At 43.5% G+C, this 17620-nt stretch overlaps 1 long non-coding RNA gene across 1 annotated transcript; it reads right to left on the reverse strand.

Annotated features, from left to right (window-relative positions):
* Positions 1 to 4264: 4264 nt before the first annotated feature.
* Positions 4265 to 8606, reverse strand: LOC125489067. Its single transcript, XR_007266718.1, has 4 exons — positions 8013 to 8606; positions 5407 to 5582; positions 4998 to 5170; positions 4265 to 4387 (listed from the first exon to the last, which is right to left on the reverse strand). It is a non-coding gene; the product is annotated as an uncharacterized LOC125489067 (long non-coding RNA).
* Positions 8607 to 17620: the final 9014 nt, after the last annotated feature.

A 17620-nucleotide genomic window follows, 5' to 3' on the forward strand; every position in this document is an offset into this window, starting at 1 on the left:
TACCTACCAATTGATTATTTACATATTGATTTATTCAATTTACAAATTCATGAAATAATTTAATACTGTACTTAAAATAAAACCAGTTCGCTTAGGATTTTAATTAGGAAATTAAAGTTATCGCTCTTCTGATTAAAGTGATGATGTTAATTAAAAGTCAAAACAGTCAGTTAATAGTGTAAAGTAAACGAATAACTAACTGATTAATAATTAAAACAAGGCGTTAATTAAATAAAACTACGGCAACATCGGTGACGCGCCCACTCGAGTTCAACACTTGTTGAACATGACGGAACTGTAGCTGGCCGAGTGTCGCAATCATGTCAATGCAATTTGTGAGCTGGTGTTAAATACAACGGTGTTCAATATTTTGTAACAAAACACGGAATACAAAGGGCGTTACACTCTGAGCAAATAGGCGAGTCAACACCGCCGCCGCCGCCGTCGCCGCTCGCAGTGACCGAGCTAATCACGATAACTTCACAGACAAACATACTGGGAGACCCTAAATTAATCAATTTTAACACTACCAAAATCTACAATGTAAAAGAAAGTAACAATGTGAATACAGCTTGTGATGCAAATAGCCAGTGAGCTGGGACGAGGGCTGCAGACGTGTGCTGCAGCCGGAGCTGCGCGCGCCGTCATGATAAGTTGCTAATGAACGCGCGTTGTCTCTACAGTTACAGTAACGGCGCCGGTCAAATGTGCCATTTACCTACGGAATTCACTTGTAATTATAATTGTGAGCAGGATGGTAGCGGAGTATTCCGATACTTTATGGCGCTGGTTTTATTGAAGGGCTCGCGCCGGGTTCAGTGGCACACGCGCCTATTGTTCCACTCGGCTCGTTATTCTGGATGCCCATTTGCTCAGTAGTAACGTGATTAACCCCGGGTTATGTGCAGTTAACCACCATATAACTAATAGGTACATATCCAGGTTATTCCAAGTTAAAAGAACAGGTACACAGTCAAGTGAGTGAGCCATAAATATGAAAATTGGAAAGTAGTTTGTAGAATACATATATACAATTATACAGCTAACCAATACATTTACGTACCTACCTACAAAGGTTCATCTATGTAAAATTTTATAGAGCTTCCGTTAATTACCATTAGGCTATGTTTTTTGTAAATTATTTATTTATATTTTGGTCAGTTATGGGCTAATTAAATCAATTATGACATACAAAAGAGTTCAACGCGCGCGCGCTACGAGTCGTAGCACAATTTGCTACGATCATTTGGTGACACATGTAATTTGCTCGTAATACCAAATTTGTTTCTATTCTTTTCTCAGTTTGAATAGCGCTGTGGTTATTAAGTAACTGCAGCTCCGAGGGTTTTGGGTTCGTTCCCTGGCGGCCGGGGCAAGTATTTGTGTTTAAACACAGAAACCAGTATGTAGTAAGTACAAATTTGGCCATTGCTTCAGGTAACATGTACTAAGATATAGACTTTTCAAAATGAAGTGATGCTATAGAATAATTAGTTAAAATTCCCGTGGAATATTTCAACTGGAATCTGTCGTCACCCAGCCTGCTGTGTTATGCCATAAATGATTAACCACCATGCCGTATATGGGACCCACCAGACACCCGCGCCAAGCCAGGGGACACTCAACACCACAAATATTCACCTGACTCATCCCTTTTTACCTGACTACAGAAAACCCAAAAGAAAGGGAACATAAAATTCATCTTTAAAATATGTATGTAAAATAAAAACCCGTCTAAAACACTACATTCTATTTTGACTGTCGACCATTTTCTATTCCCGTTGAGCCCTCTATTTACCGCTTTCGGCCAGTTGTTTCCCGTTGGCCGCCACCAGCCGGTCAAGAGGTCAGCGGGAACTGACGTCATTCTCACATCGATATTCATCCGATGCTGTAGCGTCATACCCTATTATGCGATATGGCAAGAGAGGATCTACTGATTATGTTTTTATCCTACTCGATTTCTAAGGTATTTGTTAGTAATTGCACGCTCAGGCATTTATAGATAAAAAACAAGTGACTAATAAAATTTATTTTCTATTCTGATGTCTGACATCATACCAAATCGGGTTCACGATCCTTTAACGTCTACCGCAGTCTTAGTACTTATCATTATTCTTATTCATTATACGTAACTGCGAATCGTTTTCAATGAAGATGCATCAGATTATGGTAGATCCGAGTACATATAAATATCAATTACCTACAATTTGTAGACGCGCCTTTGTTTCGATAGTTGTTCATCGTCAGTGGCTCCGGTGGGCCGTGGCGGCAGATTCGTTCCTAATCCTCCGCGATTACATTTTGGCAATTACCTATATCCTGTTTGCGAGGCGGGCTGGTGGTGGTAATGACTCGCGCGGTCAACGCTCGGTGCCTGCGCCGGAAGGTCGTCGGACGGCCTTCTTAGGCCGAAGCTACATCGAAGAGCATATTAACTGGCACGAGCACCCTGTATTTATTTCGATACACTGAACAGTTAGGCGCACTCTCACATGTCTTAGATGTAGGTTATGTATCTGTGCCGCCGTGAGCTCTGATTAAGCTTCAACTAAACGCAGAAGCCAATTTAAGCGCCGACTGAACTTGAGAAATAAAATTTCCGCCGTCGCCGCGGCCGCGCCAGCACGCTATGCCTCATTTAGGTGCTTTCAGATCTCACGGCGACATTATAATAATGCCTTTAATAACTCTTTCTTGCGAATACCTTTGTGAGAACGTCAGGGGCTGACTCACGTCACACGCATTGTGAGTGAGCCCTTTATGTGAAGAAGCTATCTTGACCGCAACAATGTAACCGCCGAGGAGTCACTGTGCCCTCCTGGTAAATGCCGTGTTGATTAGCGCCGCGTCGCCGATCTAATATTCTTGCAAAAGAAGCTTAAACGGCATTCACTTACTGTGACACAGAGCCTGCGGCGGCGGCGGCGGCGGCGGCGGGGTGAGCGCACAACGGCGCTTTGACCCGCGCCATTCTTCACCATCCTTGAAGCTCGCGAACGCTGGACGTGAATGCGACCCCATCATCGACGATTCATGAAGTGTCCTCTCCTGCTCAAATGTAATATAATAATATTTCATCCGACACTCAATCAATACCTGTCATTTAAATGTCGTAATTATTTATCTCGTGGGCTCGGACAATCAGAAAATACCGTAGCAGCTCGATAAGGAGCATGGGGCAGACGAATATTATCTCATGACCTCAAAACGGAAAAAAGTAATTCATGCAACTCGTACCGTTACCTTAACGCGGTCGTACATTAAATTTGATATTGTTTCGGATCGCATGAGCGAGAATACGAGGCTAATATTCATAGCGGAGGAAAAACTAAATAACGTAGTGGACACGGACCCGGACGGACCCGGGCGGACCCGAGCGGACCCGGGCGGCTCCACGTAGGAAGGTGCTCCATTCTGTTCTGTCCAAGAAAAAACGTGAAACAAAAATATATAGCAATTCTTTAGCTTTCCGACAGTTAGAATAGCTTTTCCAATACTTTTGTTTTTATGTACCTACCGAGAACTCGTATCGAAAATACATCGCCATTCGGACGTTAGTTCAGAAAAAGCTGTTTGTGAAGTGTAGCGTCATGATAAACGTACGCAGTGGCGCGGTATGCGCAAGTATTTATGTTTGTGGATGTATAATGTATATGTATAGAGAGTCTGTTATTAAATACCTACAATTAGTTTAAAAGCCGAGGAGGAGCTTGCGGGTTCGATACCTGTCCGGGGCAAAAACTTGCGTCTAGGCGCTGGCGCTGGCGCTGGCGGCTGGATCTATTATTATTACATTACATTCAAGGTTGTAGCTTGTTGTAGCTACTTAGATATAACTCTATCAAATTGAAACCCTTGCATAACCTGAATTAAAAGAGTTTGTTAAATTGATTAAGATCGAGCTTCAAGCATTCAAGTTTGGACTCCTTTTATTATCAGTTATAAAGTTAAAACAAAGGTTTATTTTTCGTCTAAATAAAAAAGCTTATATTTCACGAGGTACAGAGCTTAGGTATGTTTCTCCTCTCTAAGTGTTTAAGCTATTTCGAGCCGCAGTGGAAAAGATTCATATAAATTAATGTCTGAACGCCGCCTTACATTCGCATCACTTAGTAGGCGCTTCCTAGTATCCTCCAACCAGAAGTTATATATCTCTTATCAAAATTGGCTCACGACTTGCAGAAATACTACTTAATAAATAAAGCGGAAACAATATAAAAGCATTATTTTATTTAGTAAATAACATGCATTACGATGATTATTCCGAGTGATAACTCACGAGGCAGCGTCATGCGGCGCGGAGACCTCCTCCATACATTGTTACTTATCAATATTATGGTCTGTCCAAATAGAAAAATGACCTCCTCTCCATGTTCCATAGTTACTGTGAAGAGTACTTTATCAGTGTAGAGTCGTTCTCTGTAGTACTCTGCACCATGAATTCTTTCTGAATGAAACATTCTCAAGTTATATTGACTGGCACTGCAGCTATGCTAACTCTGAATCGAAACAACATCACTATACCTGTATAAGGTCGGATCATTTGCAACTATCCATTATTATTAGATTTTCCAATATCCATCAATATTGACTGTAATTGAATGAAGTTAAGAGAGCCTATTTGCATTTGTATTTACTCACGTTTTCTTAACAACATTGATGTCGGATAATGTAATAATTGCGCGGCGCATTTTCGAGATTTTTATTCATAGACATGATGCTTGTTTTGTTCAGTTTTTAAAAACTTCTAAGTAACTATATGATTTATATTTAATACTAGATACGTATTTGTTACATATTAATTCATTTGTAGAGTTTCAATGGGCGTGGTGGTATACATCGAGGTGGCGCCGGCCGTCGCTTACCTCTACTAGCTCGCACTCGAGCAGCAAGGGCCTCGCGCACTCCCGCCGCATACAAGTGGTACGTAATGAAGCTAGTAACGCAGTAAATAGCTAAAATAACTCAATTATGGTAGTTAACCGTCGCATTACCTCGTCGAGTGCTCGCGCCGGCGAGTAGTTGTACGTGTTTGTGCGGCGTCCTTGCGAAGGTCGTCGGTCATCCATCATCAGTCGTCATCGCGGCAGTCAGCCGGCTGTGCCGAGTGATGAGCTGTGTTCTCGCACAACTCGTCCAACAAGGAAGTTCCCTTGAACCCCTGACACTGTTCAAATAATATTAGTATCACATTATTATTATCCATGCACGATTTTCGTAAATTAACAAACTATTATAATATTAACAGTTGTACCTAAACGGTTTCACAACACGCACATAATAGCTCGCACATAAACAAACAAACAAGACGCTAATAGAGCGTGAATGTGACTCGCGCGCGAGATCACACTTCACGATGTGCGGACAAGTCTCCACATTATTGTCAAAATTACAACTACTTACGACATTGCTGTTACGGTTCTTTTTATCTTTGGCTTGCTTTCATCTATTATGAGTATTTATGAGTGTTTGCGTGAGGTTTTGACGATGGCTTGCAAACAAGTTACATAGCAATATTAATTGGCTATCGGGTTGAGTCCCACGCCGCAGCTCATGCGAGGAGCGCGCCGTCAGTCTCCCTGGAAACAATTAGCCGAGGGTCTATTTGTCATGCGCGTGCAGATTGATGGAGCTGCAGTGATGGATGGCGCGGCGGCGGCGGCGGCGGCGGCGGCGGCGGAGGCGGAGGCGCGGGCCGCGGCCGTAGCGGTATCAAACCTTCCCACAAAAAATCTCTAACCAAAACACGCGTTTCAATTTTTCTCCTACATTGCACAATACAAATTTGTTAACGGGAACCGGCCATCTCGACTCGACTTTTTTGTTTGTGTACGAGCAAGTATAAATTGATAATGTTGGTAATTTGGCGCCGCCAGTGCCGTTGCTCGCCAGCTAATGAGTTTATAATGGACACAATAATGCTGGATGATAATATACTTTCCGAATCACTTTCTAGGTCGAGTGCAGCTTGTTGTTGTCAGTATCTGACACGCGTGCAATTTCTGCACTTTTGTATTTAGTAAAACAAACATCATAACTAGATACTTATTTTCAATGGGAATTTCATTGTATGATCACGGTCCACTTTATTAATTTAATAAAGTGATATTTCAGAATTTTTTTTTGCTAGATGCAATCTAAATTGTGATTAGCAAGTATCTACATTGTACTATCGAACAAAAAAGTGAGTTGCCACTTTTAAAACAAATCCTTTGCAATCCCAAATTTGCCTTTGCCTGTCTTTTTAACCAACCCCATTATTTTAAATGTCTTTCCCTTTGTATTATTTATTGCTTTCGGACTTTCGCACCTTTAAGACAATGCAATGTTGTTTTGTGTTTACACATCTGGTGGCAATAGAGACAGTAACTTATGGTCAACTTGTACCCCATTGATCAAGAGCGAGTCATTGATGGCTGATGCCTACAAAGGAAAATGATCCTTAAGGGGGTCCACACTTTTTTGTTCGATAGTACATACTTACTTATTGGGGTACTTATATACAAACTATAAACTTTTTACATGTAAGTACTAAGTTGATGCAATAATACCCAAATATTCGGAAGATTGAACTTCACAGTATGCACATATAAATGCTCTCACGTGAGTACGGTGTAGGTACGTAAACGTGAGTCCGACGGAGAACTACAAATTATCGAAACCACAGAAAATTGGAGTAACGGCGATGCACGGCATATGTCGAAATGTTACTTCATTATCGTTCTCTCGCTAGAACACTCGCCACCGCGATGTCCATTTTCCAAATTAGGCCTTTACGTTGCACGCAGACACGGAGCGGAGAAAATTTGAGAAAACAATTCGTCGCAGCTGCTGCCTGCCGGGGGCGCGGGGGGCGGGGGCGGGGGCCGGGGCGCCGGGGACAGTGAAAGGGGTGACATTCCCCGCACATCAACGTCGTCCACCTGTAACACTGAAACTGCCCCAGAATGCAGCAGCAGAAAGTAAATGCAGCCGAAACTCCATTTATCACGTCCCGGCGCGGCCATTCCGCGGCTGCAGAATCACCCGCCGTTTGGATAAATATTTTATACGGTGAATGCAATCAGCCCAATCTCGTTTCACTAAATTGCCTGCAACATACGAACGCTAATTATGTTTGGATCTTTTCGAATGTTTACTGCTCACATGCAGTGATGGGTGTCTTCTATGAATAAGTAGGCAAATATGTACCGAGAACTACAAGCCGTGTCCGCAGCTCATATGTCAAACAGAAGAACGAACGATAACTATTTCAATAATTGCGTGACGGACGGCTCTGTATTGAAACTGAAATAAGCTCGTTAGAAAGCAATCTTGGAGCTTTATGAAAGCCTTAATTGATCCTATTGTATCTAAGTATTACTTAGGTACCTACAACTAAACACACACACACACACACACACACACACTCACGCCTTGTACTAATGTACTCCCTTGCGGGGTAGGCAGAGGTGCATTGCTGCACCCACTTTTCGCCAGTGTTATGTTTAGTGCCAATGTAATAGGGAGCGAGCCAACTAAACCAAAAATATATTAACTAGCAAGCCACAACCTAACTCTTTTTGAACATTAATAAATTGTACATAGGCAAACTTAATGCTAAAAGCATTTCAGAGTGGTGGTTTGTACAGTATTATACGTAGTACGATAAATTGAGAGAAGTTAATTTTTCTAAATAGCTATAAGTAACTAACTAACTATAAAGACTAAAATACTCACTTATACATAGTACATTATATACTAATAGATGAGCTAATGATGAGATAATGACGCCAGTATTATAATAATTAGTTATTTGTGTAAATAATAAGTGGTTGCGTACAGTTTTGTATACGGTCAATGTGATCGATCGATGTTCGCCGTAACCCTAGTTAAAGTTTGACGGAGGTAAACTAAACAGGGCTAAAAAAATATATAAATGAAACATCTTCGCGATGAGCTCATCAGCCACCACTTCCGTGTTATTTCGTCGATAATTTACAATATTCTCATACACCTCAGGTACGTACCTCGGAGTCATAATCGCGAAAGTTCGTCTTCGATGGAGCCCCAACAAAAACCACCAGCTGATGACGTCCTCCTTCAGTTATCTTAGAGAAAAAACCAATAAGAAAATACTTTTCTTCGAGCAAAAAATGTTGGGTCTCGAGCCGGATGCTGCCGGTGCCTGGTGCCCCCGCCCGCCCTGGCGGCACTATCAATAAAACACCATTGTGACAAAAGTAAGAGTGGAAATACAACAAAATAATTGAATAATAGTTAGCTGAAAGTGAAATGAGACAGTCGTAGCCGACGAGTTTAAAATAGTGATGATAATGAAGGTTATTAATGGATGATCGGGTGTTGTCGGAGGAGCCGGGTCGCGCCGCCGCCGCCGCGCGGGTGACTCACCGGCGAGGCGCATCGTGACCAGCTCCGCGGATTTTGTTTGCTGGACCTCCTAACTTACCTTCGGCATGACTCGCATTAATCACACATTACTAATAATTCTCGGTAGTTAGAAATTTATTTTAACAATCTTAATTGACGGGAATACCATATTTCATGCTGTCCGGAACTCGCCCTCGGACATTGTGTGTTCAATGTTATTAAATAGTCCGTCCTATTCACCGTGCCATAATATTAATCGTGATTACATTATATCAAATATATAAGTACGTAATTAGGCAGTAGGTGCTAAATAGCTAAATAGCTAAATAATTATAAAGCGCTATACGCACGATCGCACTAACTGTTGCGTTCGCTTATGAATATTGGCCATCGATTGAGACGTGAAACTAAGCGCGGCGGAGGCTGCGCGGGCCGGCCGCGGCGGCTCCTAGACCCTTCCAACTGAACATCGTTTCCGGGAAACCAATACCTCCTTCGCTAATTTACATAAATTAGATATTTAAATCCCTACCCTGTATTTATCTGTCAAAAATACTGCAAATTCCTATATTTATTTCATAATTTATTATTATTAAACAATCTTTTCATGGTTTTTGCTCCGACTGCACCATATTTAAAAATAGTAATGATTCACTTTAACGTGCCCAGCATGAAGTCGTAGGTCCATTCTATTAATTTTAATCCATACTTACCGAATAACGAAAACAGAATGACATAAGCGTTAATCTTCGATTAGGGTTTTTGTAACACATACATCGTCGTCACGTCGCGTGGTCATCATGGCAGCATGCAGTGATGTTGATGTGAGATGTTGGTGAGACAACACAGGACACATCCGGCTGGACTGCGATGTTACTACAGGAGGGTTACTCTATACTGAAAGAAAACTAACGAACGAGAGCTGTCGTGCAATAGGCAAGTTCAATATATGAGATAGAGTCGTGGCTCGCAAGCAACGCTTCGAAACTTTGTTATTCGTCATATAGAGTGACCCCCAGGTACTCCATACATTGTCTGCGATGACCGCAGTCAGCTCCTTACTTTTATGTAATATGAACATGTTACAGCGAGATGGGCCCTCGCTCGCGCCTTCGCCGACTAGAAGGCAGTGTAATGCGATTGTGTGTGTAACCTTCGATCGTAATGCATGTGGACGATGTACATCTACGTACGTGAATGCAATTACGCCAATCTAGATGGCGAGATTCTCAACTATTTATAGCAGTTATCATATTCAGAATAAATTTTCTTCCTCATAATAATTTGTTAGGAATTCAGCCAGACTACAATTTACAATTAAGGCTTTGTGGAATTACTAGAATTTAGAAAAACGTTATTAATTTGTAATAATTTACATAGTCGTGATGGTTAAGGTAATTGGTTATAATTCGGCATCGGCTATTAAAATCGACACTGAAGTAAAAATGAGAGAAGAAGTGATGTGAACCTCGGGTGAGACCGGCTCCCGCTCCCGGCTGCTATCAGGGCTGCGGCGCCGTTGCGATGCGGCTGCTCTTGCGTGAGCATACAAATTGTATTAGTTGATAAGCGATAGTAATGAACGAAAGTATCCATGTTATGTAATTAATTATCATACCTAAGCTTTCTTAAGGATCTTATGGGCTCTACATTATTTCCATAAGGGTTACCTTTGTTACTTAGTTTCCGCAACAACCTACCAAATCTATAAATAAGCAGTTTGTGGCTGCTCCCGGGCTCGAGAAGGGAGCTCCTACCCCCGCCCCCCGCACCCCGCCTCTTAGGTTAAAGCTCCTTGATCACAGAGCACTTTGAAGTGGGATACAGTTTAGAATTTATTTAAGAACCTTAACCGTATTACATTTCACGATTATTAAGCTCAATATAAGATACAAATTTAGCAAAGAACGGGTAGAGCTTGAATAAATTAGTATTATTTAGCAGTAACACGGAGTAACACCGAACGAATTGCTTTATTTTTTGCATCGCGCATCCGTGAGCACGGTACATAATGCCGCGCATGGCGTCATGCTATAAAAAGCCGGTATAATGCCGGGGATGGTCGCTGCGAGTCACCCGTGACTCGGCGCGGGCGCGTGTGAACCTGCACGCCCACTGCAGCGAGCACCGTAACTGACAACCACTTTTTTCTGCAACTCCTGGGAGAAGCTAATACTTGCACTCGCGGGCGCTAATAGCTGGTCACAGCCGCCTCGGGAGCCCACAGCGAGTCGCCACTGGCGCGGGATGGGTCCCCGGCGGCGGCCAGCGAGCAGTAACGGGACCGGCCGCGGGTCCGCACTCAAATTAATGGCCGGCGCTCAAGGCCGCCTACAAGCACTCGACATAGATACATCGGATTGTCGACCACGAGAACATGGCGCCTTCCGACTGTCGGTCAAGATCGAGGCCGAGAAAGCGGTCCCAGCACGCACGGCGCGGCGGCGGCGGCGGCGGCGGGTCGCTGCGGACTTCACACACTCGAAAAATGGAAATCCCACCCCAATAGAGGACTATTACGGTCTCGTTTCACTTACGGTTTTACCAGACGAGGCAGTTACCTAGCTATCCTATCTCTTGTAACCCACTTGTTGGATCACACTACAATAAATGAAATAAAAAGTTAGCTAATTAATTGGCCATTCTAAATCGATTGTGGGTCGCGTGCGCTCATTCACAGTTCGGATGTGCCGGCCGGGTCCGGTGGTGCCGGGGGCGCCGGGGCCGGGGGCGGGTGGTGCGGGGGGCGCTGCGAGCAGTTTTTGCGGGGCGCAGAGTACTGTTAGTGCGCCGACATTCGGAGTCGCCGCCGGCTAACCTTGATACTTTCAGCTACGATGCCTATTTTGCACTTCTCTTGTTGCCCCTGTCATCTCATTGTGGCCGAGTTAGCTGACAAAAAATATCAATCAAAATTCTAGCACAGTGCCCGGGGCGCCGAGCGGCCAGATCGACTCGGAGGAACATTTGATGTGTTTGCCATTAATGTTCCGGTGCCGAGTGCTCACGAATGTGGAGTGTGGATGTGGGTTTGTGTCACGCGGCGGTAGGTACCCACACGTTGTTTTTTGGCCTGTAATGACGAGCAGCGAGTGCTGCACAAACAACTCTTACTCGCCTCTTAACCTCTACTCCAAATTACTTTTATGAAACTAAACATGTTTACAAGATATTAAATGCACGATAAATAACGATATCTCTGGCTGCTTCATCATGTGCAAGTTGACTTTCAATATGCTGAGTTAGGTCTGTACGATTGTATCTGGAGCAAATAAAATGCCTTTATAAGATTCGGTGTAGACATGAGAAAGTAAACCCCTAATGTTAATGTGTGCCAATATGTGGCTGGTATGCGCCTGCGCCGCCGCCGCCGCAGTCATTGCGCATGTATCTGTATCGCGCGGGTTCCCACATAGCAAGTAGGGGCGCGCGTCGCATCAATCTGCCGAGGCTAGGCTAGCGGCTAGATCCTCCCATCACACATTCTTTCAGTGCATGTACAAGCATATGACCTGTAAATCAAGCGCACCGAGATTCGCGTGGAATAACTTTCACGCTACTAAACATGCACTTATGGGAAATTTTGTACTTAAGTGTTTCAACTTCACAAAATTGTTCCGATTTTTTGTAGCAATATTATTTTTTTGGCTTAAGGGTAAAGAAAGAAGGGAGGATATGGATAAATACGTAATTTACCCATATCATGGTCAATTTAGGGATTATGCTTTGTTTAAAAACTATGAATGATGGTTGCATGCAGCCGCGGCGCGCGTGCAGTTCAGTGACTCGGCGCGAACCTGTTTGCGCGCCCAATATCGGTAACTGTCCAACGCTTTTGCCGCAAATTAAGTATTACTTTGGTTGTTAACGACGTAAAATTGGTATTTACGGGATGTTTTGGTTAGAGGCTGGTGTCGTCGTGACGTGGTGGTGGCGGCGGGCGGGGCGGGGGCGGGGGCGGGGGCCGCGCGCCCGCTGGGGTCATTGGCAAGGCGGCCGCGCTGCCACTCAGGTTCAAGGGTACCTCGCAACTCTGCGCGGGGCGGCTTACATGCGCCGCACAAGCAAAAGAACTTCTAATTACACCACCTATAGTTATCTATTTCAATCTGACACATCTTTTTCACTGCATCGCGATCTTTACAAGCACTTATTCCATATTGTATAAGCAATGGGTAAATTGCCAAGATCAGAGCGGAGCGAACTAGATAAAGGCATCTTCAACAAGTTATTGTGAGAAAATTGACACGGTTCATGGCGCGCTATTATATTGTTATTACGAAATGTTCGATGGAAACAGTTAGCTTGTTACAATGTGGAGAGGCGGCGGCGGGCTGGCGTGGCAGCCGGGGCGCTCGGGGGCGCGGGCTGGGGGCGGCATGTAAGGCGGCCGGGTTGGGCCCTGGACTCTGTCATTAGCGTGTTCTCACGTCGTCGTCGAGAGCTGGTGCATTAGCTAATTTGTCACCGGCGGCCGCCGGTGCCGCGGGTGCCCCCCCGCCCCCTGCCGCCGCCGCCGCCGCCGCACAGACTCGCACACTAATTGATTCTTGCCTCATTAGACGTATCCATTTCTGGTAGTGACGGAGCGGAGGTCTCCCATGCGCGTCCTCCACTAACTTGCCTTATTTGTTTGAGCTTTCATGCTTTGTTAGGTTTTACTAAAATCATTATATTATTTACCTTGTGGGAAAATGTATTTGTCTATGCATATTGGTCACATTTGCAGTTGTACATACAGACCTAACAAATAGGTACTTAATTAGTACTTTAATCAATTAATTACCTAGTATGTATATTCTACTAAGCACATATCTGCCTTCATGTGGCTTTCTTTTTTACCTTTCTTTACGGGCCACTGCGCGGGGGGTGACGGCATCAACCCTCCGCAATAGATCCTATTGCGTTGCTTCAGCGGCATTCGACTCTACCGATCTGTAGACTGTATGAGACCCCACATAAAACTATGTACTTAAGACTAACATGATCTTAGATAGGAAGTATAAATAGATGTAAGTGTAACTTACTTACAGTTATTATTATTGTAAGGAGCGTTCCACCCACCTCTAGCTGGAGTAATAAAACGTTAATTCAAATAAATTAGAGTATTTAATTTTATGTCGGTTCAGTGTCCAAAATATCCGGTGGCGAGCGGATGCCGCGTCCAATCGCGACACCCGCGCCGCCGCCGCCGCCGCCGCGCTCCACTCAACCGCATATTTTCAATTTGTCTAATTATTTTGCTGGTCTTGACTTGAGAATTTAAATTGTCTTACCTGAAATAATCTTGATGAGCTATAGATGAAAGCCTCTTCGAGTGACGTAACATCCATTCACCGGCTATACGTCCAGCACACCCAGGTCATTCAGCGACTGATGCTATTCTGACTGGTCTATGTTTCCTTGCGATGACAAACCCTTGTCTAGCTCTTATATTTGTCACTAACAAGATAACAAAAATCATCATCATCATCAGGTCCTGGGATCCCTAGTCAGGGACATAGGGCTCGAAGTGTAGATTTCCACTTTGACCGGTCCTGTGCCACGCCTTCGACTTCGTGCCAGCTCATGCCGAGGGCGGCTGCCTCCTGCACGACAGTGCGACGCCACGTGGTTTTGTGATAACAAAAATACTCACTTAAAAAAAAACAAAAGAGAAATATGTATTAGCTATATCCGACCAACGAAGCCTAAATCTCCACTAGCAGTCGCCGTAGCCGTATCGGCATGGAAGACATCATCATCATAAAACATAGAAACTAATCTAATCCTAATACTTACCTCTAAGTAAATCCAATAGGTTTGCACAACAAGCTAAATCCAACAAACTAAAAGCTAAGAATTCCAAAAAGCCACTTCCTCGTTGTAGATTAATTAGCAGAAAATACAAGGCCTCATGACTTGACGGAGAGGAACTTTAAGTGGTTTTCAATTCCAGTAGTAAGTAGACTTCTCAATGGGTCGTCTGATTGCGGCGGCGCATCACGTCGGCGACGTCATCCCCGTCATTATGTACTCACTTATTACTTCATCCTCGCAGCCGCGGCCGCGCCGGGTGCATCCGGGGCTCCATTCATGAGCCCGAGCTGGTGAGCCGGCGATGACGCGGGCATCAACACGTCCATCACGATCTTTACTCGTGCCGCGCTATTCTTTCAGTTTAGCCTATAAATAACTATTAATAGACACCGACCACGAAAAGCAATCTCGGTGCATAGCAGTTAAGAGCCCTTAGCGTATTTTATAGAAGCCTCATTAACACAGGCGGAGGGCAGCGAGGGCGACGTGGCGGGGCCGGGGGGCTCTACATTGTACAATTATTGCGTACTTATACTTAATTTACATCATTTAAGAGGAATCTGCTTCCTGCTAAATTGGCGCTTCAATTAATCGTCAGACAGAATCGTTTGGAGTGGCAAAAAAGGCGTCGGAATTTATGGCGATTTTATAGGTGAGTTGCACGAGGCGCTCGTGAACGCGCAATAACAGCTTTTTTGCGCGCGCGTTGATGTCTAATACAGGCGCGTGATGCGCTCGCGAGTATGAATGAAAATTAACCGACTGCCACAAAAACCTAATCCTCAATGGACGGAGGCGTGTGACGTGTCGCATGGACGCATTGTGCCATCATTGTCATCTGCTGACTGCCGGCGGGCGGCGGCGGCGGCGGCGGCGGCGGCGAACAATGCCTCACTGTTCATTTCATTGTGATTCCATTCAATACTAAGTGGCTCGCCGAGCATGTCCATATACAGACAGCTTTGCTCTGAAACTGTCATTTTCATCTTCTTAAGTGTTTTCACTTTCTGTTAAACCTTGTTAAATCCATGTTAAGTACTTATATTAAACTTCGTAAGTAAGTAAGTAAGTAGGTACTTTATCAAATTATTTTATTTCTTGAAGATTGTAAATACCAATGTTTATTTTTTGGTAATCACAATTGACAGACTGGCGTAAATTGCATATGATGGTCTGATCTGATGAAAACCCTCGAAAGGTGAAAAGGCACGTTAGTTAGGACCCGCGGCGTGCCTGGCGAGGCCTTCCCGCGCCGCCGCCGCCGCCGCCGGTGACCTAACGCAACAGCTCATCACTCCGCCAATAAAAACTTATTAACCATCGGCATCGCGCACAAATATTTCCATGTTTCACAATATTTTAGATTCCGCATTAGTTCCGCCTAATTTGTAAGAAAAATCTATTTGATTAACTCGGGTATTGTTCATTTATTTCCGCGGCTTTGTATCGATTCTCATTGATGATGGGCGTCAATGGGCACTTCAGTGAGGAATTAATTGATGTTCGTCTACCTGATACCTGAGTAAACATGTTTGATGGATATTTGGTTGCGTGCGACTCGTGTGAGCACTGAGTGGGCTAGCATTACACGCCCGTGACATTTGTTAAACAATCTTTTATATGTAATTATTTTAAATCGTTTATATGTAATACATATGTACCTACATATTTCAGTAAAAAATACTTGAAGTTGGTTGGTTGATTGAGGCAATTATTTAACCTACCTTTATGGCAAATAGTCGTAGCTCCTATTGAAAGTAACTTGGTCACCGTATTGTACGTAACGTTTTATAAAAACCAATTTAGATCTCGCGGTTTAATTGTATCTTGAAGCGGTCAGAACGAATTTTAATTAGCCTTTTTAGAACTTTACAGTTTTAAATGGCCCAGAGGAATGCGCAAAGTGCAGTAAGACGTTATTTTGTGTCGAAGAAAAAGTGTATTAGTTTTATTACGTATTCTTCTTAGGACTCTCAGGACTTATTTATATACTTAGGTAGGTAACACACATACCTACTACCTACCACACTACCTGAAGTCACAAACAGAGTTAGCCATATGACAGTTCAAAATTTTACGTATTCATGAAAAGTAAACTTGATCACTTAAATGTCAGTATAGCATCGTTTGATTCAAAGATCAATTTTAAAATATCAAAGCAGCTATTTTATGTTACCTAGAGCTTTCCTCTTACCTATATGGTATGTTTGCTCATGTCACCGTGGTTAACGGTAGCAGCGCCCTCGGCATACACACACACCGCCACATACACAGGTAATTACGATTACGATTGGAATTCTAATGGCGAAATACTATCTCCACAGACGTAGATAGGTATAGGCACAGTTTGTATCCCATGAAGATTTCCAGTTATATGTCGTGTGTTTGTTTATGTGCGCGGTGGCGCGGGAGCCTGCGATCTATTGCATTAAGCCCACAATTTAGTCGCTGTCCAAACAAGCCGGCGCGTCGACCACTCAGCATTCACCCACGAACCGAACCACTGATGAGATTCAACGAGAACATACAACTTTTTTGCTTGTTCGTGGATGAATTCTTGTGCAAACAACTAAATATCTAACTGTAGACAGTCGGGTCAACGATGGACTAGCCGTTAGGTAGCCGAGGAAAAGAATTTGTTGGAAGTGAAGATATTTGTATCTAGACATGTATGCGTTCAGGTCTATTGAATTCCCACCGGTTTAGCCACAGGGGTGAATCATGGGCAAACAGGCTGTGTAGGTATGTACCTACATACTCATCGAAGGTGTAAAGCTGCGAACCGTATCGCTGTTATTAACCATTACGTATGTAAATACCCGGGTAACAACAACAGGTTTTTAAAGGTAGAGTTATATTATAAGACGTATTATGTACAAAACAACTTGGATATGATACAATAAATTAAAAGCGATGCGCGAATGTAGCGAATCTTCAGCCAATGTTTTGTGTTTGTGTCCCACACACTCGAAACAAAATTTGTCGAAACTAAGGAATATTGATTGCATATACATAGATTTTACCCCTGGCGAAAAAGAAAGCTCTTATAATAACTTGTAGTGTTATACATATGGATTAATGTCATGTATATAGGTATACTCAGTAAAAAAATAGAATCTTAACAAGATCAAGATTGAAAGTAGAGATCCATGATTAGATTTGGATGAATAAAGTCGCCGGTCAATAGCAAATACCCTGCTATGTCGCCACATAGCATAGACGTACACTACCCTTAGTATATCGGTGATAAATTCTGAACTTGCCCCTGTGGTACTTACTCCTTTTTGGGTTACTACACCTCTTTTGCAGGATCCTGCATATCTGCAGCAATGGACCTACCTATCTACTTTGTACCTGTTAGGTTTGCAGTAAACCGTGATGAAGCTTTCATCACCATCTCATCTGTCGGTTCCTAGGCTAGGAACCGACAGATGAGAATCCTAGCTCT

Source organism: Plutella xylostella, chromosome 10, assembly GCF_932276165.1.
Source record: "Plutella xylostella chromosome 10, ilPluXylo3.1, whole genome shotgun sequence".
Lineage (NCBI taxonomy): Eukaryota > Metazoa > Arthropoda > Insecta > Lepidoptera > Plutellidae > Plutella > Plutella xylostella.